The sequence below is a fragment of the Mus caroli genome, unplaced genomic scaffold (assembly GCF_978045245.1).
Source record: "Mus caroli unplaced genomic scaffold, Mus_caroli_1 scaffold_10, whole genome shotgun sequence".
Lineage (NCBI taxonomy): Eukaryota > Metazoa > Chordata > Mammalia > Rodentia > Muridae > Mus > Mus caroli.
In genome coordinates, this window is record NW_028227265.1 from 97,665,886 (window position 1) to 97,688,530 (window position 22,645).

Here is a 22,645-nt window from a genome sequence, read left to right on the forward strand (position 1 = left end):
GTAAGTTCACAAATAACACTTTAGAAAGACCATTCAGCTAGGAAAATCATACTCAAAGCCCTACATAAAGTTAGGAAGACTCCTTAGGTCATGTTTTTAAGAATTTAGAAAGACAGTCTTTTTGCTTCAATGGTCAGGACAGACACGTGATTGAAATAAAATTTTTTAATTGAATGTATGTTCTACAGAAAGATCCAGGGGGTGCCAAGAAGACACTTACAGGAGAAACACTGATAGGGAGATCAAAGAACTTATGGAACCTGCTCTTTGGTGAGCCCAGAGTGGGGAATGCAGGTTTCAGAGAAGCAGAGTAGCCACTGAGCAATTTAAAATAAGCAAATGCAAAATTGTAAGCAAAATGTCATGAAAATCCCTTGCCACAAAGTGTTAAGTTAAAATCCAAATATGGCCAACACTAGTTCTGAGGTATGAGAGTCCTAGTCTCCTGGCCTGTAGGCTTGTATTTTTCACAACCTACTTTAATAAGAGTTCTTAAATGTTTAAACCTTCCTTTTAGCTCACTATCCACCACAAGTAGTGGAAAGGAAAGGTTATTAGGATATGGGGGAAATGGACCTGCTTAGAAATAGTTCTCTGGGGCAATTCTAATCTTTGTTGTTCTCAGCCAGTCCACTCAGCAAACACCATATGTGAATCAGCAGGATCAGCTCAATCTAGAATAACCACAAGGTTCTACTGGATTGGCCAGTAGACTGCAAAAGTGGCAAGAAGCCAGTGGTATACCATAAGAACTTCTTTGGCTAGTATTTCTCTATGAAGTCACCATAAACGAAGACTAGCAATGCAATTTAAGGCAAACCCATACATGTACATTGCCAGCAAAGAATAGTGAGGTAGAGCAAAGCAAACCAATGATCTAGCTCCCATTCTCTGTGGGTTCATATTTCTATTCCTTCTAATCATCACACATCCTTTCACTTGTCCATTATAGCAAAATGCCCTTCTATCTGCATGCCCCAGCAAAATGTCAGTTGACACAACTGAGTTTCCAAAGAGACCAAAAGTTTCCACTTCACTGACTGTCTTAGGGTTTCTATTCCTGCACAAACATCATGACCAAGAAGCAGTTGGGGAGGAAAGGGTTTATTCAGCTTACTCTTCCACATTGCTGTTCATCACCAAAGGAAGTCAGGACTGGAACTCAAACAGGTTCAGGAAGCAGGAACTGATACAGAGGACACGGAGGGATGTTCTTTACTGGCTTGCTTCCCCTGGCTTGCTCAGCCTGCTCTCTTATAGAACCAAGACTACCAGCCCAGAGATGGTCCCACCCACCAGGGGCCTTTCCCCCTTGATCACTAATTGAGAAAATGCCTTACATTTGGATCTCATAGAGGCCTTTCCTCAACTTAAGCTCCTTTCTCTGTGATAACTCCAGCTGTATCAAGTTGACACATAAAACAAGCCAGTACACGACTCTTACCAGAGGAACTAAAATGGGGACCTCATCTAAGTCAGATGAGAACACACAAGATAAATCGACATAAAATCATAAGAATTACTAAAGATGTTCTTCATATGGTGCAAGGCAGGGCCTCACTGGCGATTAGGACATGTGTGACAAACTGCCCTCTTGAGCATTCAACTTTCATCTGATTGAAAGGATTCAATTCATTTGACTGAGATCGAACTGGTTATGATACCTGCTGGCAGTGGCATTCACTATAGTGATGACTCAGCTCATGACTCTGGTGCATCTTGTCATTGCCACCCTGTGGCTATCCCAAGGCCAGCCATGAGTATGTTCAGCATACAGCAAACTCCAGGGTCAGGGATAATTTTAAGTTGCTAGTAATATTTTTGGTTAATTATTTGATGAGAAAAGAATTTATGGCAATATGCATAAAATTATGACAAAGAAAATTTCTCAGGATGTTACCAGACTTAATTCTTTTGTGAATGACTTTGGGCATTTGAGAGGAGTAGATCACAGCCTTCTGACATGCTGTAAACATCTTCTTCCTGTATTTGGCTGCCCAGAGCTGCTCATATAAGATCTGATAATGAGAAAAAAAAGTACATGGCTCTAATTTAATACACTTTACAAGAGTACATCTTAATTTATTAAAATAACCACTGAGCTAATTGTTGGTGAAACCTCAATGTTTTACAGAAAATTTTGCTTTGACAAATATCCATACCTATTTTCATATGATGAAAAAAAGATGAGGACGAATTTAGAATTAGAATTAGATAGAACTAGGTGGAATTTTAAAGGTTTTTTTTGTGTGTGTGTGTGCATGCACACATGGGCATGGATGTGTATTTATATGAGTATAGTGCCTACAGTGATCAAAAACATCATATCTCCCTGGAGCCAGAGTTGACAATTATGAGCCAGTCAATATGGATGCTTGAAACCAAACATTTGTCCTCTGCAAGACCTGTAATCACTCTCAACCACTGAGCCACTGCTACAGCCTTGAGAGTTTACCCATTGCCTTTCTGCTAACTTGCTTTAGAATTTTATAGAATTTGCGGATTTTATGTTAAAAGATATGAAAACTCCTCACAACAATGCACATGCTGCCTTTCATTGACGATTCTCATGGAGAGGCATGTCAGGATGAGATGGGGTTCAGTGGCCACAGATACTTAATCCTGGAGTGAAAAGAATCTCACCTGTGAGCTGATGGCTGGTGTATGGCACTTGGAAGACTTCATGTCATGCTTCACAGCAACGTGCTGGGATGTTGTCTTAGTCAGGGTTTCTATTCCTGCACAAACATCATGACCAAGAAGCAAGTTGGGGAGGAAAGGGTTTATTTGGCTTACACTTCCAGGCTGCTGTTCATCACCAAAGGAAGTCAGGACTGGAACTCAGACAGGTCAGGGAGCAGGAGCTGATGCAGAGGCCATGGAGGGATGTTCTTTACTGGCTTGCCTCCCCTGGCTTGCTCAGCCTACTCTCTTATAGAACCCAAGACTACCAGCCCAGGGATGGTCCCACCCACAAGGGGCCTTTCCCCCTTGATCACTAATTGAGAAAATGCCTTACAGTTAGTTGGATCTCATGGAGGCATTTCCTCAACTGAAGCTGCTTTCTCTGTGATAACTCCAGCTGTGTCAAGTTGACACACAAAACCAGCCAGTACAATTGACCCCTTGTCAACTTGACACACAAACACATCACTAGTAAGCCTCAACCCTTACATTCTTATTCATCCCCAAGATCTAAATAACTTTAAAAGTCCCACAGTCTTTACATATTCTTAAAATTTCAATCTCTTTAAAATATCCATCTCTTTTAAAATCCAAAGTCTTTTTACAATTAAAAGTCTCTTAACTGTGGGCTCCACTAAAACAGTTTCTTCCTTCAAGAGGGAAAATATCAGGGCACAGTCACAATCAAAGCAAAAATCAATCTCCAACCGTCGTCCAATGTCTGGGATCCAACTCACGATCTTCTGGGCTCCTCCAAGGGCTTGGGTCACTTCTCTAGCCATGCCCTTTGTAGCACACACATCGTCCTCTGGGCTCCAGATGCCTGTACTCCACTGCTGCTGCTGCTCTTGGTGGTCATCTCGTGGTACTGGCATCTCCAAAACACTGCGTGACCCCTTCAGTCCTGGGCCTTCAATTACAACTGGGGCTGCACCTTCACCAATGGCCTTCCATGGCCTCTCACAGTGCTGAGCCTGAGCTGCTGTGTGACCCCTTCATGCCTTCAAAACCAGTACCACCTGGGTGACCCTTACACATTACCAAGTCCCACTGCAGAAGGAGTACAACCTTGCCTATCTCTGGAACACAGCCTCTTTGTGCTTTCAGAAAACACTTCCCAGAAGATGTCACCTCAACGATGCTGGTCTCTTCTTAATCACCGCTAATTTCTTAGCTCCAGCTAACCAGCATCAATAGTCCCAGTAATGCAAAGTTTTTGCTTTAGTAGTTCTGGTATCTTGTTAATCACAGCTGATTCTTCTGCCCCAGCTGACCAGAACTACAAAATCTTCACAATAAAAACAGCAATGGCCCTGAAGAGAGTCTTTAATTTTCCCTCTGAAATTTCACAAACCAGGCCTCCATCTTCTGCACTGTTCTCAGCATTATCTTCCAAGCTCCTACACAACATCTGACAGAGCTCTTAACAACGAATGGATCTTCAAGCCCAAAGTTCCAAAGTCCTTCCACAGTCCTCCCCAAAACATGGTCAGGTTGTCACAGGAATACCCCACTCTGCTGGTACCAATTTGTCTTAGTCAGGGTTTCTATTCCTGCACAAACATCATGACCAAGAAGCAAGTTGGGGAGGAAAGGGTTTATTTGGCTTACACTTCCAGGCTGCTGTTCATCACCAAAGGAAGTCAGGACTGGAACTCAGACAGGTCAGGGAGCAGGAGCTGATGCAGAGGCCATGGAGGGATGTTCTTTACTGGCTTGCCTCCCCTGGCTTGCTCAGCCTACTCTCTTATAGAACCCAAGACTACCAGCCCAGGGATGGTCCCACCCACAAGGGGCCTTTCCCCCTTGATCACTAATTGAGAAAATGCCTTACAGTTAGTTGGATCTCATGGAGGCATTTCCTCAACTGAAGCTGCTTTCTCTGTGATAACTCCAGCTGTGTCAAGTTGACACACAAAACCAGCCAGTACAGATGTCAACTCAAAGAAAAGATTAATATCCCAAAAGGGCTATGTTTTCTCTACTACCATCCAATAATACTGAGCAAATTTATTCATATACTAGTTAGTTGATTATAAAGGAAAATAAAATAATTCAGTATTTTCTAATCAGTTAGAATATTATTTGACAGTTTATGCAGAGACTTTTCAAAATGAAAACACCCAAATGTGCTTTTCCCAATGTTAGATAGTATCATCTTCCTTCAATGTCCATGTAGTTTCCTAGAACAGAATCTAACTTCACGATGAATCATTTGTTCCCAATCTTCAATTTTAATGATCCACTGCCTTGAGCTTTTCTCTCCTGCTGTGCATGTTTTCTAAGAATGTGATAGCCTAGTTAATATGGAGATCCTTGTGCTGAGTCAGGACAAGTTCTACTTAATAATTAGCATATTTTGTTGGGAATATCACATGACCTCTACAATTTGTTATCTGTAAGAAGTGAAAGACAAGCTGAGTTGAAGTTTTGTCTACTTTTGTTTTTGTTTTTGTTTTTTTCTTTTTTTGAGACAGGGTTTGTCTACTTTTAAAGCCAAAATATTTTCTCTCAATGACATCACGTTCCGTGGGCATCTTGAGATAGGTCTAGCTATCACATTAGCCATGGGCATGTTAGCATAGTGCTTTCTATCACAGCGGGCATGGCAATGTCGAGACCAGACTAGCCATCATGAGAGCCATGCTTATAAAGTTTTAAGATTTAGCTTGGGAAATATATGTCTGAGTATGGACATTGTATTAGGACAAGTTAAGGTGACAGAGATGATTGAGCTTCCAGATAGGTGGGTAAATTATGATGGAGCTATTCTACCAGACTCAGACAAGTATTTTCAATGAGAAGACAAGTAGAAAGTTTGGCAAGGTAGTGGATAGTAAGTCCAAAAGTCTGAAGACCTGAAGCACTTCTTTTGAGAGCCAAGACCACTGATATGGGTGTGTCCATACCCTCTTGGAATTAAAGAACATTTGTCTACATTATCTGACATGTATTCTGCTCTCCTATCCATTCTTCTATGAATGGGAAGCATGGACTTTACATAATGATGACAGCATAGGGGGACCTCAGTACTGTTATGGACATTGATACTCAGGCATACTCCTTACCTGTAGCCCTTGCTACCTCCTGGAGCAATAGATATAGACTGCAGTGCTATTGCCAGTTCACTTTCAGATGAAGTAAATAGTCTTGTTCATTACTATACATTGAAACTTTGAAGAGGACCTGTTATTACATACTGTCTGTCAGGAATGTATGCATGGGATGCTGATGCATTTGGTGAAATAGCAGATATTAAGCCATGTGAGGGATGGAATCTGTGAGGGATGGTCAATAAGTGGTATGAGAATTGAGGTATATGGGTATTATTCCCTTGAAGGTAACATGTTCTTCAGGATCTGCCTGACCACAGGCTACAGACTTGCTCAGGATTTGTGACTAGTATTAAGGACTTTTAATCAGTTTATCTGAGTTTCACACATAATCTCCCCACAGCAAGACAAAGGGTGGTGGAAAATTGTGTGTTTAGATCCTTTTGAAAAGAGGTCAGTGAAATATAAGTTGGAATAAATATTTTTATGGGCAGTGATGTCACTAAGAGTGAGTTTAATATGATGTTCTCCCCAGATATGAGGTACAAATATATTAGACTTAAGGAGCTTTTCATTCATGAATCCTACCACTGATTGATTCAAGGCAGTGCTTGGGATGATGTGGCTGGGAAATTTTCTTAGTGAAGAGGAAACTGCAAAGGAACAACTTGTGTTCTAATCCTAACAGTGACATGCACCCTCCTTAAGAGAACATACCTGTTAAGACTACGGTCAATTCATGTAATGTAAGTGCAAAGCCTTGGACTGGAGGTAATTGTTAGAGTTGAAGCATTCAACTATGTGAGGGCACTGCTTCTAAATACATCTTTCTTAGAATCCCCTGCCATGATTTTGAGAAATGAAGTCCTAAGTGAGACTTTCGATTTGTTCTAAATTCTATAAGCATGGTGTTCCCATACTTCTTTCTCCAGAAAGGATTTAGGGATAGAAATATAACTAGAGTAGCAATTCCTCATGTGACAGGAGATTGTGGGTAGTTCCCAGCTGGGCATTAGCTTAAAGAGAGCTTTATGAATCTGCCCAGAGAACACCAGAGCCTAAAATGTCAAAGAGAAGGGAGTCCACTTGGGAATCTCTAACAGAATGATACCTAAGAAAAGCTATTTAATTTTTTTAACATCAATTTTACTCTCATATAAAATTGTATTATAACCTAGCTCTATAAAATTGCCTATTAAGTTACACAATATATATAACATGTCTACTAAAGTGGCTAAGAATAGCATGGTAGGTTCTTATTAATCACTAGCTATAACAATTTTAACCGTTAAAATTTGGCCCCATAGGAAGAAGTGCGTTTACTTTCTCATTGCCATAGAGTGCTGTTCACTCAGTTGATTCAAGCTCATTTGATCTATCTATGTCTTTTACATTGCATAGCCAACCTATGAGGGAGTACCAATATTTCTACTTCAAAATGTTTCAAATCCATCCATCTCTCTGTGTCCTCATATACAGCACTGTAGCCCAGGATATCTTCATTTCCCACTGACACAGAAATGTAAGCTTTTAACTAGCCCCCTTGCCTTCATTATCGACTTCTAAAACCTTCTATACAGAGCAATAGCCAGAGTGATCTCTTCAGCAACACAGGTTGGCATGAACAACGCATGCTGAGATGTGTTGAGTGTGTTGCTATTGCACTTAGATCGGATGTTCACACCCTAGTCATTCTTAGCTATAGATTCTCGCGTTGTGATCCCACATTCACCTGTAAGCTTCGCTTCTGCATGTCACGCCACCTCATTATGTCTTCATGTGGTGGAACCCAGCTATGTCAGCTCCATGAGCTGAGTCTCTCTTCTCCATGTTCTTTGGACAACAATCTCTTTTCCATCCTCTTGAGTATCACTGTCAGGCTCAGCCTACTTCATAGCATATGCCATAGCTTATTTGTATTTGCTTATTGTCACCTTTGATGTCACTCATTGCCCATTCCAACAGTAAACATTTTTATGCTCATTGTAGAATTTATAGTACTTTAGAAAATGGGACACACTAATGAGACACTCTTGAAAGTACTTTATGTTTTAGTGGGTTACTGTAGATGATATAAGTATAATTTATTTCTTTTTTATTGGATAATTTAGTTATTTATATTTTTAAAATTTTTTATTGGATTTTTTTGTTTATGTTTCAAATGCTACCCCCTTTTTCATTTCCACTCTCCAGAAGCCCCCATCCCTTCTCCCTCTCCCTGCTTCTATGAGGATGTTCCCTCACCCACCTACCCATTCTACCTTCCTGCCCTTGTATTCCCCCTACACTGGGCATCAAGCCTTCACAAGACCAAGGGCCTCTTCTCCCATTGGTGCCCGACAAGGCCATCCTCTGCTACATATGCAACTGGAGCCATGGGTCTCTCCATGTGTACTCCTTGGCTTGTGGCTTAGTCCCTGGGAGCTCTGGGGGTGGGGGGTCTGGTTGGTTGATATTGTTTTTCTTCCTATGAGGTTACAAACCTCTTCAGGTCCTTCAGTTCTTTCTTTAACTCCTCCATTGGGAACCCCATGCTCAGTCCAATGGTTGGCTGAGAGTATCTGTCTCTATATTTGTCAGGCTCTGGCAGAGTCTCTCAGGAGAAAGCTATATCAGGCTTCTGTCACCATGCACTTCTTTGTATCCATAATAGTGTCTGGGATTGTTGACGGTATATGGGATAGATTCTCAGGTGGGGAAGTCTCTGGATGGCTTTTCCTTCAGTCTCTGCTCCACACTGTATTTCCTCCCATGAGTATTTTGCTCTTCCTTCTAAGAAGGACTGAAGCACACAAACTTTGGTCTTCCTTCTTCTTGAGCTTCACGTGGTCTGTGAATTGTATCTTGGGTATTCTGATCATTTGGGCTAAAATCCACTTATCAATGAGTGTATACCATGTGTGTTCTTTTGTGATTGGGTTACCTCACTCAGGATGCTATTTTCTAGTTCTATCAATTTGACTAAGAATTTCACAAATTCATCATTTTTAATAGCTGAGTAGTATTCCATTGTATAAATGTACCAAATTTTCTGTATTCATTTCTCTGTTGAAGGACATTTGGGCTCATTCCAGCTTCTGACTATTATAAATAAGGCTGCTATAAGCATAGTGAAGCATGTGTCCTTATTATATGTTGGAGCAACCTTGGGTATATGCCTAAGAGTGTATAGCTGGGTCCTCAGGCAGTACTATGTCCAGTTTTCTGAGGAACCTCCAAACTGATTTCCAGAATGGTTGTACCAGCTTGCAATTCCATCAGCAATGGAGGAGTGTTCCTCTTTCTCCACATCCTCACCAGCATTTGCTGTCACCTGAGTTTTTGATCTTAGCCATTCTGACCGGTGTGAGGTAGAATCTTGGGGTTGTTTTGATTTGCATTTCCCTGATGCCTAAGGATATTGAACATTTTTTAGGTGATTGTTGACCATTCAATATTCCCAAGTTCAAAATTCTTTGTTTAGCTCTGTTCTCCATTTTTAAATAGGGTTATTTGGTTCTCTTCAGTCTAGCTTCTTATGTTGTTTGTATATATTGGATATTAGCCCTATATCAGATGTGAGATTGATAAAGATCTTTTCCCAAATGTTAGTTGACATTTTGTCCTATTGACAGTATCCTTTGCCTTACAGAAGCTTTGCAATTTTATGAGGCCACATTTGTCTATTGCTGAACTTAGAGTACAAGCCATTGGTGTTCTATTCAGGAAAATTTCCCCTGTGCCCATGTATTCGAGGCTCTTTTCCAGTTTCTCTTCTATTAGTTTCAGTATATCTGCTTTTATCTGAAGGTCCTTGATCCACTTGGACTTGAGCTTTGTACAGGGAAATAAAAATGGGTTGATTTACATTCTTCTATATGTTGACTGTCAGTTGAACCAGCACCATTTGTTGAAAATGCTGTCTTTATTCCAACTGGATGTTTTTAGCTCCTTTGTCAAAGATCAAGTGACCCTAGGTATGTGGGTTCTTTTCTAGGTCTTTAGTTCTATTGCATAGATCTTCCTGACTGTCTCTGTCCCAGTACCATCCAGTTTTTAATCCCCATTGCTCTGTACTACAGCTTGCAGTGAAAAACTTCCCCAGAAGATTTTTTTTGTTGTTGAGAATAGTTTTCCCTATCTTGGGTTCTTTGTGTGTGATTCCAAGTGAATTTGCAAATTGCTCTTTCTAACTCTCTGAAGAATTGAGTTAGAATTTTGTTGTCGATTGCATTGACTCTGTAGGTTGCTTTCAGCAAGATGGCCCCTTGGAGAGGGGCTTTCAGATGAGTTCCAAGTCCCTTCCTCCGAGTTTTGTGTCAAAGGTGTATGGTGTCTTCCGCAGTAGGATCTTACTTTAACCCTACTCTGTTTCATCATAGATTAGCACTTTTGTTCTAGAACTGTCATCACTGAGGAATACCAGAGAAGTATTTGAGAAAAAAATTTTGAAAGACACCCTTCATACATATCTTCATTTGGGGCCTGTGTCTTTGATTTCTTCTTGCAGGGTGAGATTCTTCGTTGTTATAGCAGTGATATAATGTGATACCAAGCAATCTACCCATCCCAATGCAGTCCCCCTTCACTTAGAAGCATTCCTTATCATTATGTGGAGCTCACTAAAGAAAGCAAATGTTTCCAGGATTCTTCACTTACCTTTTACTCCAGATTGTAAAGTAGATTTTTTTTTGAAATTCTCTTAATTCATCATATAACAAACTGTCTTCAAACCCATAGGTAAAAATAATTTACCAATAGTGGTATAATGTGCAATTACATATTTTTTTAAAAAAAAATCTCTTTTGGCTTTGAATTGGCAACACATTTAAGTAAGTGAGACTAAAATGTAATTCTATCATAACCCTCTGTGGCTGGTGATCACATTAATAAGTACAAGCTCAGCATAGCTCTGTTTCTTCCTGGTACTGAACTTTCAAGCCTTGAGGGAAAGATTGAGTGGAAGAGGCAGAGGTCCTCACTCCTTTCCATGACTAACATCTGCTACTGTGGGATGCTAGATGGGAAAGTCGGAATGAACAGATGAAAACTCCCATCGTCCTAAATATGGTGCCTGACATCCGGTCTGGAAAAATGATTTGCTCAAAAAGATAGCCTGGGGTTATTTTGAGGGAGTCATATGTTTAGGGAAATAAATATTAAGAACATTCTGTGTTTTGTCTTTGTAAATATCCTATTAAGAAACACAGATATTTGGCATCTTTTTTCCAATCCACCCCTTGGATGTTGCACATCATGCTACAGAGCACTAAACAAATGCTTGAGGCTGAAGATTGCTAATGCATCCTTTCCATTTGGATCTGTAATATTCTGCACTGAACTTCAGGGGAACAAGGGAAGCTAGGGACCATGGAGAAAACTTACACAGTGCCAAAATGTACTGGGGATTACTGATCTTGGATATAGAAAGTGGAACACAAGAAGAAACGGGTGTGTGTGTGTGTGTGTGTGTGTGTGTGTGTGTGTGTGTGTGTAGCGGGGGTTGGGAGGAGTCTTGGCAGACTTCATCCTTGAAAAGCAGAACTTTTTCTCAGGTCTTCCTGGTGACATGGTTCTTTTTCACAGCACTTAAACACAGCTCTCTGCTTTTATGATTCTCTCTTTATTAAGGCTGAGTTGAGTGCCTGCAAGGTAAATGATGATTTATAGAAAGGAAACCTGAGACGGCAAGCTGCAGCTACCCTCCTGAGAAAAATCATGTTTAAGCATTTACTAACACATTTAAACCTCATCTATGCAATTGTACATGTAAGGATGGATGTCAGATGTTCGTAGAAAATGATCCAGGTGTTTCAAATACACTGTTGGTTTATTTATATATTTATTTACTTGGTAAATAAAGCATTAAGGTAATTTAAAATTTTCATCTGGGGTTTTATTACTAGGAAGAAATCATATAAACACTTTCCCTTCTCAGGTCCTACCTATTGGATTTTCCAGGTGCTTTTATTGTATACTGCTGCGCACATACATTATAAGTAACAGTTCATCCAGAAAACACAAATTATTAGATATCCGATACTACCAACAAAAAAGTTTACAACAGTGCACAAATCTCAGCAGACAAAGGCATTGCCCAGAAAGTTAACTAAGGCAAACACAGTTCTCCACCCCACCCACCAAATTTCCAATGAGTAGTAATACTGAGAAGTAGTAATTTCAGTTACGTTAGTTCTTCTGAGAGGTGTTCTATTAGCCCAAAAGTGGTATGAGTTAATACTTCTTAAGACCACCCGGCCAATTCTCTGTATGGACCTGTGTTATTTACCACAATGCAGTCTTTTCCTATTTTATTACTTTTCAAGGTCCTAGGCTCAGTCCCCTGACCCTTCAAACTTGGTGTAAGCAAAGGGCTAACTAATGCAGTGCAATAATAATTTGAGGGGCTCATGTGCCATCTTTAAATATGTTTATATGTATTTTAAAGCAGAATAATCTATGAGATTCTAATAACAGACCACAGGATGTAGTTTTATGTAAGTGGCCCAGTGAGGCTTATGTGGGGCTGCTTTCTGTCCTGTAAAATGCACTGTGCCTGGGGATACCTCCAGGTCTTTATCTTATAGCTTAAGATACACTAGAAATGGAGCCTGGTCAGGAAAGTGTTCCTGGGAATAGTGGTTATTGTGTTTGTTTATCAGTCATATCCAATTCTTCTACCCATTTTAATTGGTAAATGGAAGTAACATAAGGGTCAGCAGTTAAATGCATGGGCTTCTTCCAGAAGAACCAGGTTTGATACCCAGCATCCACAAGGTGGCTCGAAACTATCTGTGACTTCAGCTCAGGGGATCCTATGCCCTCCTCTGATCTCCAATGTGCTACATGTGTGTGGTACCTGGATGCATATGCAAGAAAAACATTCATACACATAATAACATTCAATTTTTTAAAAAAATTAAAGTATTATAAGTCAGTTGCTGTCATGTTGGAAATGAAATTATTGAGGGAGAGGGTAAAAGGGAGGGAGATGGCGAGGGAGAAGAGAGGAAAGGGAGATTATAGTGGTTTTCATTTTTCTCTTTAATATTTAGTAAGATTTGTGAAGTAATTATTAATTATTGATGAATCTATTGATTCTTTTGCTAAGAAGTGAAAACAAGCAAGGGATATAATAGACTTAATTTATAAAAGTAATATTAGAGAAGCACATTGTAATCAAACAAATGTTTCTGCTTCTAGATGAGCTACATTCCCATTGCACATATGTCACTCCTATCTTTGTGCCTTTAGGCAGGTTCCCCCTGGCTCCTCAGCTGTAAGGCAGGGATGGTAATAGTGGTTGTTTCCTGGATTGTTGTGAAGAGTGAGCTGCTATGTAAAATGTGCTAGGAGCTCCAGGCTAGAGTAGACTCCAGGTTAGGCTTGAACAATAGCAGAGTTTGGAAGAGACCATGAAACAATCTTCAATGACTATTTGAAGCTTCATGCTCCCCACATAACGTCCTCCCCATCTCTGAGTGACCTACCATCTTCTCTTGATCCAAAGCATGTGATTTGTAGAATTAAACCAGGCACTTCCTAGGAAAGTGACTGCATTGGCCTTCCCATTTATAATGCTTTAGTATTTATAACACTATGTAAGAGAAAGCTCCCCTGCAAAAAAAAAAAAAAAGGGATACAGTGTACAAATTAGCGACTATGCAGGTTATCCACAGGAAGTTCTCTTGTGTCTTCTGTTCCTATCCAGTTTGTCCCCATGATGGAATACCTAAGGCTGGTACTTTATAAAACAAGTGTACTTAAATCTGACTTTCAGTGCTTGCAACATCATGGGGCTTTGGCAAAGAGCCCTCTGGCTCTATCACAGTATGGCTATGATATCATAACAACAGTATTAATGGCATCAGGAGACAGGACGGGAAGGCAGTGCAAGCCGGAAGAACCAGAGAATTGAGATCCTATGAGACTGCATTAATTCCTTCCAAAGGCACTTCTTAGTGAGCTCCTGAGTGACCTCTCACCAGGTCCCACCTCTCTGAGGCCTCACAACCTCCTTAGCACTATCTCACTGAGGGCCACGCTTCTACAACTTCCATGCAAACTACAGTTTCAACATTCTTCCCCCATCTTGCTTCTGCTTCCTTTCTCTAACCCACCCTCTCTCTGTTTCTCAGTCTCTCCCCTCTCTGTCCTTCTCATTATGCTTTTATGTCCTCTTCTCCTCAATTAAACATGTATTTTTCTGCCTGGGTTAGAAACGAAGTCGTTTTCATATGGCTGATATCTACTGGCCATTTTTGTTTTTGTTTTTTTTTTCCACTGACTGATGATGCATTCACATGTTGTATATATAAGCAAACTTATATTGTATTTCTCATCCACTTGGGTAAATTTATTAAATTCAAACAACTATATAATATTTTGGGAATATTATTTTATTATACAGCTCAAGGCATCATTTTTTTCCCATATGCTGCATATTTGCTTGCTCATGGTAACAAGTTTAGGATAAAATTTATATACCCAAAAAGTAATTGAAGGGACAGCCAAGTGTTATGGAAGTTTACCTATGTGTTATGCCAAGTTGTTCAAACAGAAACCTAGATACTGATTTGGAAATGCACAGCCCCAGGTAACATTTGAGTAACTTGTTCTGCACAGAGTTGAATACACTGTTTCAGTGGAAGTACAGTGTATCTGATGTTCAATTTAGAAACTACTAGGGTGAAAGAAGAATTTGGGTGGGCTCCTTCTAGACTAACTAGTAAAATAGCTTAATCTGCATCCTAGGCTTCTGATTCAGTCTTGACAATCTTTTCCTTAGATTTTTGACTTGTTTCATGTAATAAATAAAAATACTTTTTAATTATATGATTCAATATCTGCTTCCTTGCACTGCTGAAAATACACAGGGGATATTAACCACTACTGTCATCGTCAATCCCTGGCATGAAGTAGATATAATAAATATGTTAAGTCAATATATTATACAATTATGAGAAACATTTTTATTTGTATTTTTAGACATTTATGGATTTTTACACTGATGACATAGAATTTGTAAAATAAAAAAATCACGTTAAATAAATTGTAAGAGCTGGAATAAAATATGCTCCCAAATGGTGTTTAAAGTCAATTTTACACTGAACTTAAAACTGCTACCTTAAGAACTCTGAGGAGGCAAATGTAGGTGTTTCATGCTAGATAGGGTAAACATGTATAATGAAAATGAATCTAAGATGTGTTTAATGAAAATGAATCTAAGTGGCTATATTTTCTGTCTTTAAATTAAGGGTATAGCAAGAACTACAAAGGTCTATAAATCTAAGGATCTTCCTTGAACTGGGGGTAGAGGGTAAGGGGTGGGGGGTGGGAAGGGCTAGTTCTCCTGAGCTGATCAGAGGCCAGTAGGAAACAACATCTCACTTGGAAATCAATATACCTGCTTCCCATATCAATTTGGATCAATCATACTGAACAATATTTGATGATCTTATTCTTGATCTTTTCACTCTTCCAATGAGAAACACATGCAAGCAAACACGTTCTCCCCCATACACAAGCACATGCATGTACACATACACATATGCATACAAATGTACCCCACCCACATGCACACAAGACCACACTAACTTGCACACATGCACCTACATGTAAACACACACACACAAACACATACACACTTGCATGCACACACACACATACGTACTCACACACATACACACACAAACACAAAATCTTAAATAATGGCCAAGAGCACTGGAAGGGGTGACTTAACACATATATTGCTCCAGAGCTGGCCCAGAATATTCATAAAGGAAACTATCCCTAAGCTTCCCCCTCTGGATAGTGATGGCTCCAGGTAACACAAAACAAATTTAGTGAATGAAATAGATTTTACTCGGCTAGGCTTAATTAATTAATTTTTACAGTTCCAGGGGAGAAAAAAATGTGAGGGAAATTTATCCACCTCTCACATTTGCATCCCACTTTCTTGACCTACCTCCTGTTTAACTCTGAGAATTTCCCTCCATTAGCCCAAACCTAAAGAGCAAATGAAAGACTCACTCTGTTTAGCCAAGGGCTCATTCTGAGGTGCACTGTCCTCTGTGAATGAATTCTGCCAGCAGCCTGAAAGAAGATATTAACTGGCAAGTTCTTTGTTAATTTCCAACAACAACAATAACTTGACTATTGTCAACCATTCTGAATCATTTCAACTCTTATTTTTCATGTACTGATTTGGTCTGGGCTTTTGAGATGGGACAGGCTCATGGGAGGAAACAAGAGATACCCCCTTTGCTAACTGATGTACAGTTGGAACTAAGACTAATAGATTCAACACAGAATCTATTGTGATTCTGATCTGTTGTGATCTGTTGATGTATGTATGAATGTAACACACACACACACACTCATATATGACCACAGTTGGTTTTGGTATTTCCTTCCAAAGGAAGTCTACTTTTTATTATACCATTCCTCATACTTTGTTTAAAAGATAAAACAAGTCTTATCATTATTTTCAACCTAAGAGAAAACGGGCCAAGCAATCACGCCCTGAACAAAAGCAACATTCAGGCACTGCAAAATTCTATAAAATTATTTCTGTTAATTTCTACAGCAATCCTCTAAAGTAAATAACATTATTCCAATTTACAGATGTGGAAACTAAGGCTAATTGACTTGTTTAAATCAAATTGGCTAAGCCCAGGACAAGAATTCAAGTTCCCTGGGAGTTAGCATTCTTTTCTGTAGCAATGTAAGTGTTCTTTAAAATGCTGTGCATACATAATGGATAGGATTCAGATTCATCAGGCATGATGCTCTGCCAGAATTACAGTGTTTACCTGAAGTGGAACATGCTCATAAACAAAGGGAGAGTGCAGCTGGTGCTTACATCTGGAATGATTAACTGGCATATACAGTATCCTCCACCCCATATATTTGCAAAATCAATACAGCTAAACCTAAGAGCAATGGGTTCATTTCCAAGTGGAGGAAGGTGGCCTGAGTGATGTGTCAGGAAAATGTTCTATATGGAAATAATGTGTTGAGGGTTTAGCATGTATCTGTGGTCATGATTAAAGTAATCTCCAGTATCTATAGAGGTCACCAAGGAGAAGTATATTGTAATACTGCACGAATACGAACCGACACAAACATATGTTTAGCAAAAGCAATGGGATGTTGGCTTTTATGAAATACAAACCAAACTTTTAAAAATATTTATAGTGAAAAGGTTAAGACTAACAGCCAGAGAAGATGGGAGTAAATGAATGAAACATAGTTAAATATTTCTTGGAAGGTTGCAAACACATCTACTTGGCAAAATCTATAAAAGCGTTTGTGTGTTTATTTTTAATTAGCATATGAGGTAATAGGTTTCATGGTGGAACTGTCATGTGTAATTTGTTTCTGCTGATTCTGATCCCTCTGTGTCCTTCTACTTAAAATTGTCCCATTTCCATTTTCATGTCACCTGTCCTGCCACTGACTCTGGTTTCCGTCTCACTTGTTTTACCCAGCTTCTCTCTCTAGTTTCATGGCTACCACTCACACTCGCATGCTCATATATAAAAATGTAAAACCAGGATCCACAGACAAGAGTGAATATAACATTTGTCTTTCTGAGTCTGGGTTACCTCACTTGATATAATGATTTCCAGATCCATTCATTTTTCTGCAAGTTTCATAATTTCATTTTTCTCCACTGCTAAATAAAACCCCATTGTGTATATGTGGTGCATTTTTATTCTACATCCACTGTGGATGGACAGCTTAGCCAATTCTACCTCTTTCATATTGTGAAGGAAACAGCAATAAAGTTGGATGTGCAATTATCTCTGTGGTAGGATGTGCACTTCTTTCTGTATATGCCCAAAGTGGTACAGCTGGGTCATATTTTTACTCAAAACATACATGCAAACACACACACATTTCCATAATGACTCTACCAGTTTATACTCAAAAGAGCCATCCCACACATGTTTACCAGGATATTCTGTGTTGCTTTATGATAATTATTCTGACTGGGGTGAAATGGAATTTTGAAGTAATTTAATTTACATTTCCCTATTTGCTAAGAATGTTGAAAACTTTTAAAAAATATATATTATTGGTCCTTTGTCATCCTTCTTTGGAGAACTCTTTGTTCTGTTTATTATCCCATTTATTGATTAGCAGCTTTGTTTGGTTGGTGCTTAATTTTTCAAGGTATTTATATGTTATTTTTACATTCTCCTGTTTGAAGTCCAGCTAGCAATGGCTTTACCTCGTTCTCAAGTTTGTCTCTTATTCACAATGCTGATAGCTTTCTTTGCCTTGCAAGCCTTTTGATTCTATGTAATCTCGTTACCTTAAAAAATATGCCAGAGTGTAGAGCACAAACTAAATTATCTGTCCCACTTTTAAAGAACAATTTTCTGTTATTTTATCTAGTCTTATGGAAAGAAAAAACAGAATCCTCTCTTCCAATTAATTTCCTATTTGGTTTTCATATTCTGTCAGTAGAAGTAAAGATTTTACTGAAGGCAGGCAGTCGTATGCCGATACCCTGGTAACTCTGAGAATGTTCTGAAGAGGATAATGCAAAATAAGAGCATCCTCATCCTCCTTGGTGGAAATTACAGAGCAGAAGTCTCTACAGTGCCGACCCTTACTTTATCCCTCACACATTCCCAGAAACACAGCTACTGTATGTAAGCTCGGATAATTACAGCCATGGGAGAAAGCTTTCATAAAAATAATGATGGAGACAAAGGGGTAATGCATCAGGACCTGTTTACTTTTAATTATCGACATGAAAACAAAACTAATCTGTAGAAGAAAGGCTCCCTCTTCTCTCCTAGACATTCCCAAGTATCTATTGACATAAAGTTGTCCTATCAAGGCAGCAACTGCAAGACCATAGTAGCGATTGTAGAGTCCAAAGTCCTGAGCACATTGGCAGGTTGGAAATAGCCTGCAGGCTTCCTTCCTATTTCACAGGAGGCCAAAATGTTAATATTTTCTGGCTCTCAGTTGATGGAGTGCAGCAGAACACATGATGCTGGGTAATCTGATTTACTCAAAGTTAAACGATTTGGATGCAAATCTCATTCAAAAATGTCCTCAGTGAAACATTCCTAATGTTTGACAAAAATATCTAGGCACTGGAGCCCACCCAAGCTGACACATCACACTGAATGATGCATTTTAACTCCTTAAACCATAATTAATTTGCAAGCCAGGCACATTCTAATGGTTAAAGCCTCAACCAAAGTATTCTGTAGAGCTACAGCTCAATCCATATTATTTTCTTCTTCCCCACTTTGTTGGCAAAGACAATTAACAGAAAGGAGATCTTCATAAATGTACTGGGATGCACAAACTAGCTTTATGTAGAAAGGGGTGATAGCTGAGGCATAAAACAAGATTTTAGGACAGCCTGCTTGTGTTCAAATAGCTGCAAAAGAAGCAAGGAGAAACAACTCGGATTAGTGGGAAGACTTGGGAGAGGAAATTGGAATGCCCCACTACAGGGGGATGCCAGGGCCAAGAAGCGGGCGTGGGTGGGTAGGGGAGTAGGGTGGGGGTTGGCTATAGGGAACTTTCAGATAGCATTTGAAATTTGAAATGTATATAAAGAAAATATCTAATAAAAAAAAAAGAAAGTCTCAGAAGACTGGCCTGTGGCCACATAAAAGAACAAATCTGAATGTAATATTTAAGTCAAGAAAGTATTTGGAGAAACAGTCTCTATGTCTTCTCCTCTGAAAGGTGAAGAGTGACTAAAATTTAGGGAAAATTAAGTTTAATGATAAGATGTGTGGGGGACATCTTCCATTGAACACAGCGTCACATCAGTAGGAAGAGCTGTTATTTAATCAACCCCTGGAAGTATGGCACAACCATTCAGAAACAACAGTGTGTGTGTGTGTGTGTGTGTGTGTGTGTGTGTGTGTGTGTGTGTGTGTTACTGCAACCCTGAGACTCTTGTGTTCTTAGGATCATAAAATTTCTTCATGAGGAATGCAGACATTGTAATGTCCTAAAGCCTCATTCAGTCCTGATTGAGCCACAGACATCTCTTTTGAGTTATCAGGGAATATTTGGTTTATTCTGACAAAGGATATACTGTTGTTGGGGAAAATAATTCATTGTTCTTGAAGACTATGCAGACTCTGGTAAGAGACATTTATCTACTAAGATCCTGCTAAAGATTTGCAACCACAGTTTGAGTTGGTTGACAAGGGTCATGCCATGTTCAGGTGTGATATTCATATTTTGTTTATTTCAGGTATCATCCTAGCAAATACCTCTAGGGTTTATCATCCAAGTAGAATGTAGCAGACTACTATACACAACTATCTTGTTTCTGTTGTTAATCTTCAGTTTTCCAAGAATGTTATTGCTGCCTTACCACACACAGATGAGTTGCATACAATATTATATTAAATCTTTGGACATTTCTATATTCATACAATATAATTTGACTTTATTTACCCTGACTCCTCCTACTACCATATCCATCTGTGACCCCCACCAATTTCATGACGTTTTTTGTAACCCACAGAGTCCAATTTGCACATACGTTTCATTTGAATGGCCAAATTCATTATCTGTTATAAGATCTGATTTAAGGACAGATAGTGTAAGTGAAATGTAAGAATCTTCCTTCTCCCTGAATTAATGTTCCATATTTCACAATGGTAAACGTAGTCACATTGTATATTAAGTGTTTGTTGAACTGACACATGGAAATGCATTTTAAATTTCTAAAGCTCACAATTACTAATGAATATATGTCAGCATCACCCTGAGCCTAATTCCTTTCCATGACTGAAGTCTAAGTAAAGGATAAATTTATAAATAAATAAGAGTTTTCTAACGTCTGACCTCCTGCCAGCAAAACTGATGTGCACAATGTGAATCTGTTTCCCAGATGAAGATATGGACCCAGATGTGGACACCTCCATCATTAACACCAGGAAATGCAACATATTCTGAAAGAGCAACTGTGATTTAGCTTGCTGCAATATGTATCTGTGAGGGCCTAGATATTTTATGAGTTTTGGGTCTAAGAAATAGTCCCTGCCTCAATATGTGAGAGTGGAGTGATCAAGGAAGACCTCTGATACACACACACACACACACACACACACATGTAAAGCACATGAACACACCAGTTGCCAGAGATGTGAATATGCATACACACCACACATATAAATATTTTAAAAAATCAATTTTCCTAGTTTTAAAGCTCCAAGTTTCCTTTGTTGTTCTTAGCTTTAGCTTTATACAATCTAATCTTCTTTCCTTAGGGGGAAATAGATCTGAATTTGTTGCTTTTTTAAAAAATTTAATTATGTTTCCCAAACATTACTACAGAACAAAAAGACAAGAAAATGTCATGTGAGACAATGTTTATGCTCTTTTGAAAACAGGTGAGCCTTGTGCAATTTAGTTGATGGTTAGATTGGATGCTTCCGGCGTGGACCATATTGACGACAATGCAGAAACCTTTGGTAAGCTTTGAGGAAAATGTTTCTGAGCACAGTGACTGATCATGTTTCTTGGATTGAGAGAGAGAAACTGAGGCATGAAACTTACTTATGAATAATACTGCGGAAATGAGAGAAAATGATAACTTTTCTTTTCCTCATAGCCCACCTCTGGAGTTTTTCCATTCTCTGTAACACATACGCAGAGAAAGTTAATGGCATTTTAGATTGATATCCATGTAAAATATCATACCAATTTAGTGTTATCATTCCCATTAACCTTATGGAAACTCAGAATGTGATGGATGCTAAGAAATTGTACTATAAATTCTGCCTGCTATTTTTAGTTCCCTCCACTCCTATTAAAGATGCTCATTACGAATTCACTTATAGAAATGTTATCTCATAGACTTTTGGGGGGAACTTTTATGAAATTTTAAAATAAGGTTTCAGAAGCATGATTAGGAAATGGTCATTTAGTTTTCCAGCATCTGCTGATGCTTTCCAGAGGGGGGAAATAAGAGAGAGAGAGAGAGAGAGAGAGAGAGAGAGAGAGAGAGAGAGAGAGAGAGAGAGAGAGATCTATAAATAAAGGAAGCAAAGCTGGCTGTCAGTGATTTGAAGTAGATGGGATGGATTCTGAATATTAATGTACAAATTACAGCTTGTGCCAGTTACGTGCAAGCAAGGTTGTGTTCCTATTTCCAATGGTTTATTTAAACCATGATTGGCATATAAGTGTTGGTCCAATGCATTTGCAGAAGGATCATAAAAGGTGGCATTTGTTACTTCAAGGCTCTGCCTTGAGACTTTTACGTAGGTCAGATGCATCAGGGATAAACTTTTGAAATTTATTTGTTTTACTTATAATAAAACAAACAAACATGCTATTCTCAGTTATTCTAAATAAAGTGACGGGTAATCTAAATGTCATAAAGTCATATCTTAATAGGGATGTTTTATTTAGAATTGTATTACTGTGAAGAGACATCATGACTGTAGCAACTCTTATAGAAGAAAACATTTAATGACTTACAGTTTCAGAGGTTTAGTCCATTATCTTCATAGCAGGACATGGCAGCATGCAGGCAGAGGCAGACATGGTGCTGGGGACAGATCTGAGAGGTCTACATCTTGATCCATTGGCATCAGAAGGAAGGAGACCGTGTTCCACACTGATAATAGCTCAAGCACAGTTCAATTCAAAGCCCGCCCCACAGTGACATACTTCCACAAACAAGCCACCATCTACTCCAACAAGGGGACACCTCATAATATTGCCACTTCCTACGGGCCAAGGATTCAAATACCCAATTCTATGGGGTCCATATCTACTCAAACCACCACCAGCACCAACCTGGAACATATATGGGAAGTTGAAGTGATGGTTACAATACTCTTTGGAAGAGAACTGAATGAGGGACCATACAGTATTAGAATACACAGGTAAGGAACTTTTTAGTTTATCTATCTATCTAT

The 22,645-nt window shown here is 39.1% G+C and overlaps 1 long non-coding RNA gene across 1 annotated transcript in view; it reads left to right on the forward strand.

The window, feature by feature from the left end:
* The window catches only part of LOC115031750 (uncharacterized), a 90,530-nt gene that overhangs the window by 8,518 nt on the left and 59,367 nt on the right, over positions 1 to 22,645 (forward strand). Inside the window, exons 2-3 of the long non-coding RNA XR_003837412.2 lie at positions 21,110 to 21,190; positions 22,235 to 22,612. This is a non-coding gene — a long non-coding RNA (uncharacterized LOC115031750). The remainder of the gene's footprint in view (positions 1 to 21,109; positions 21,191 to 22,234; positions 22,613 to 22,645) is intronic.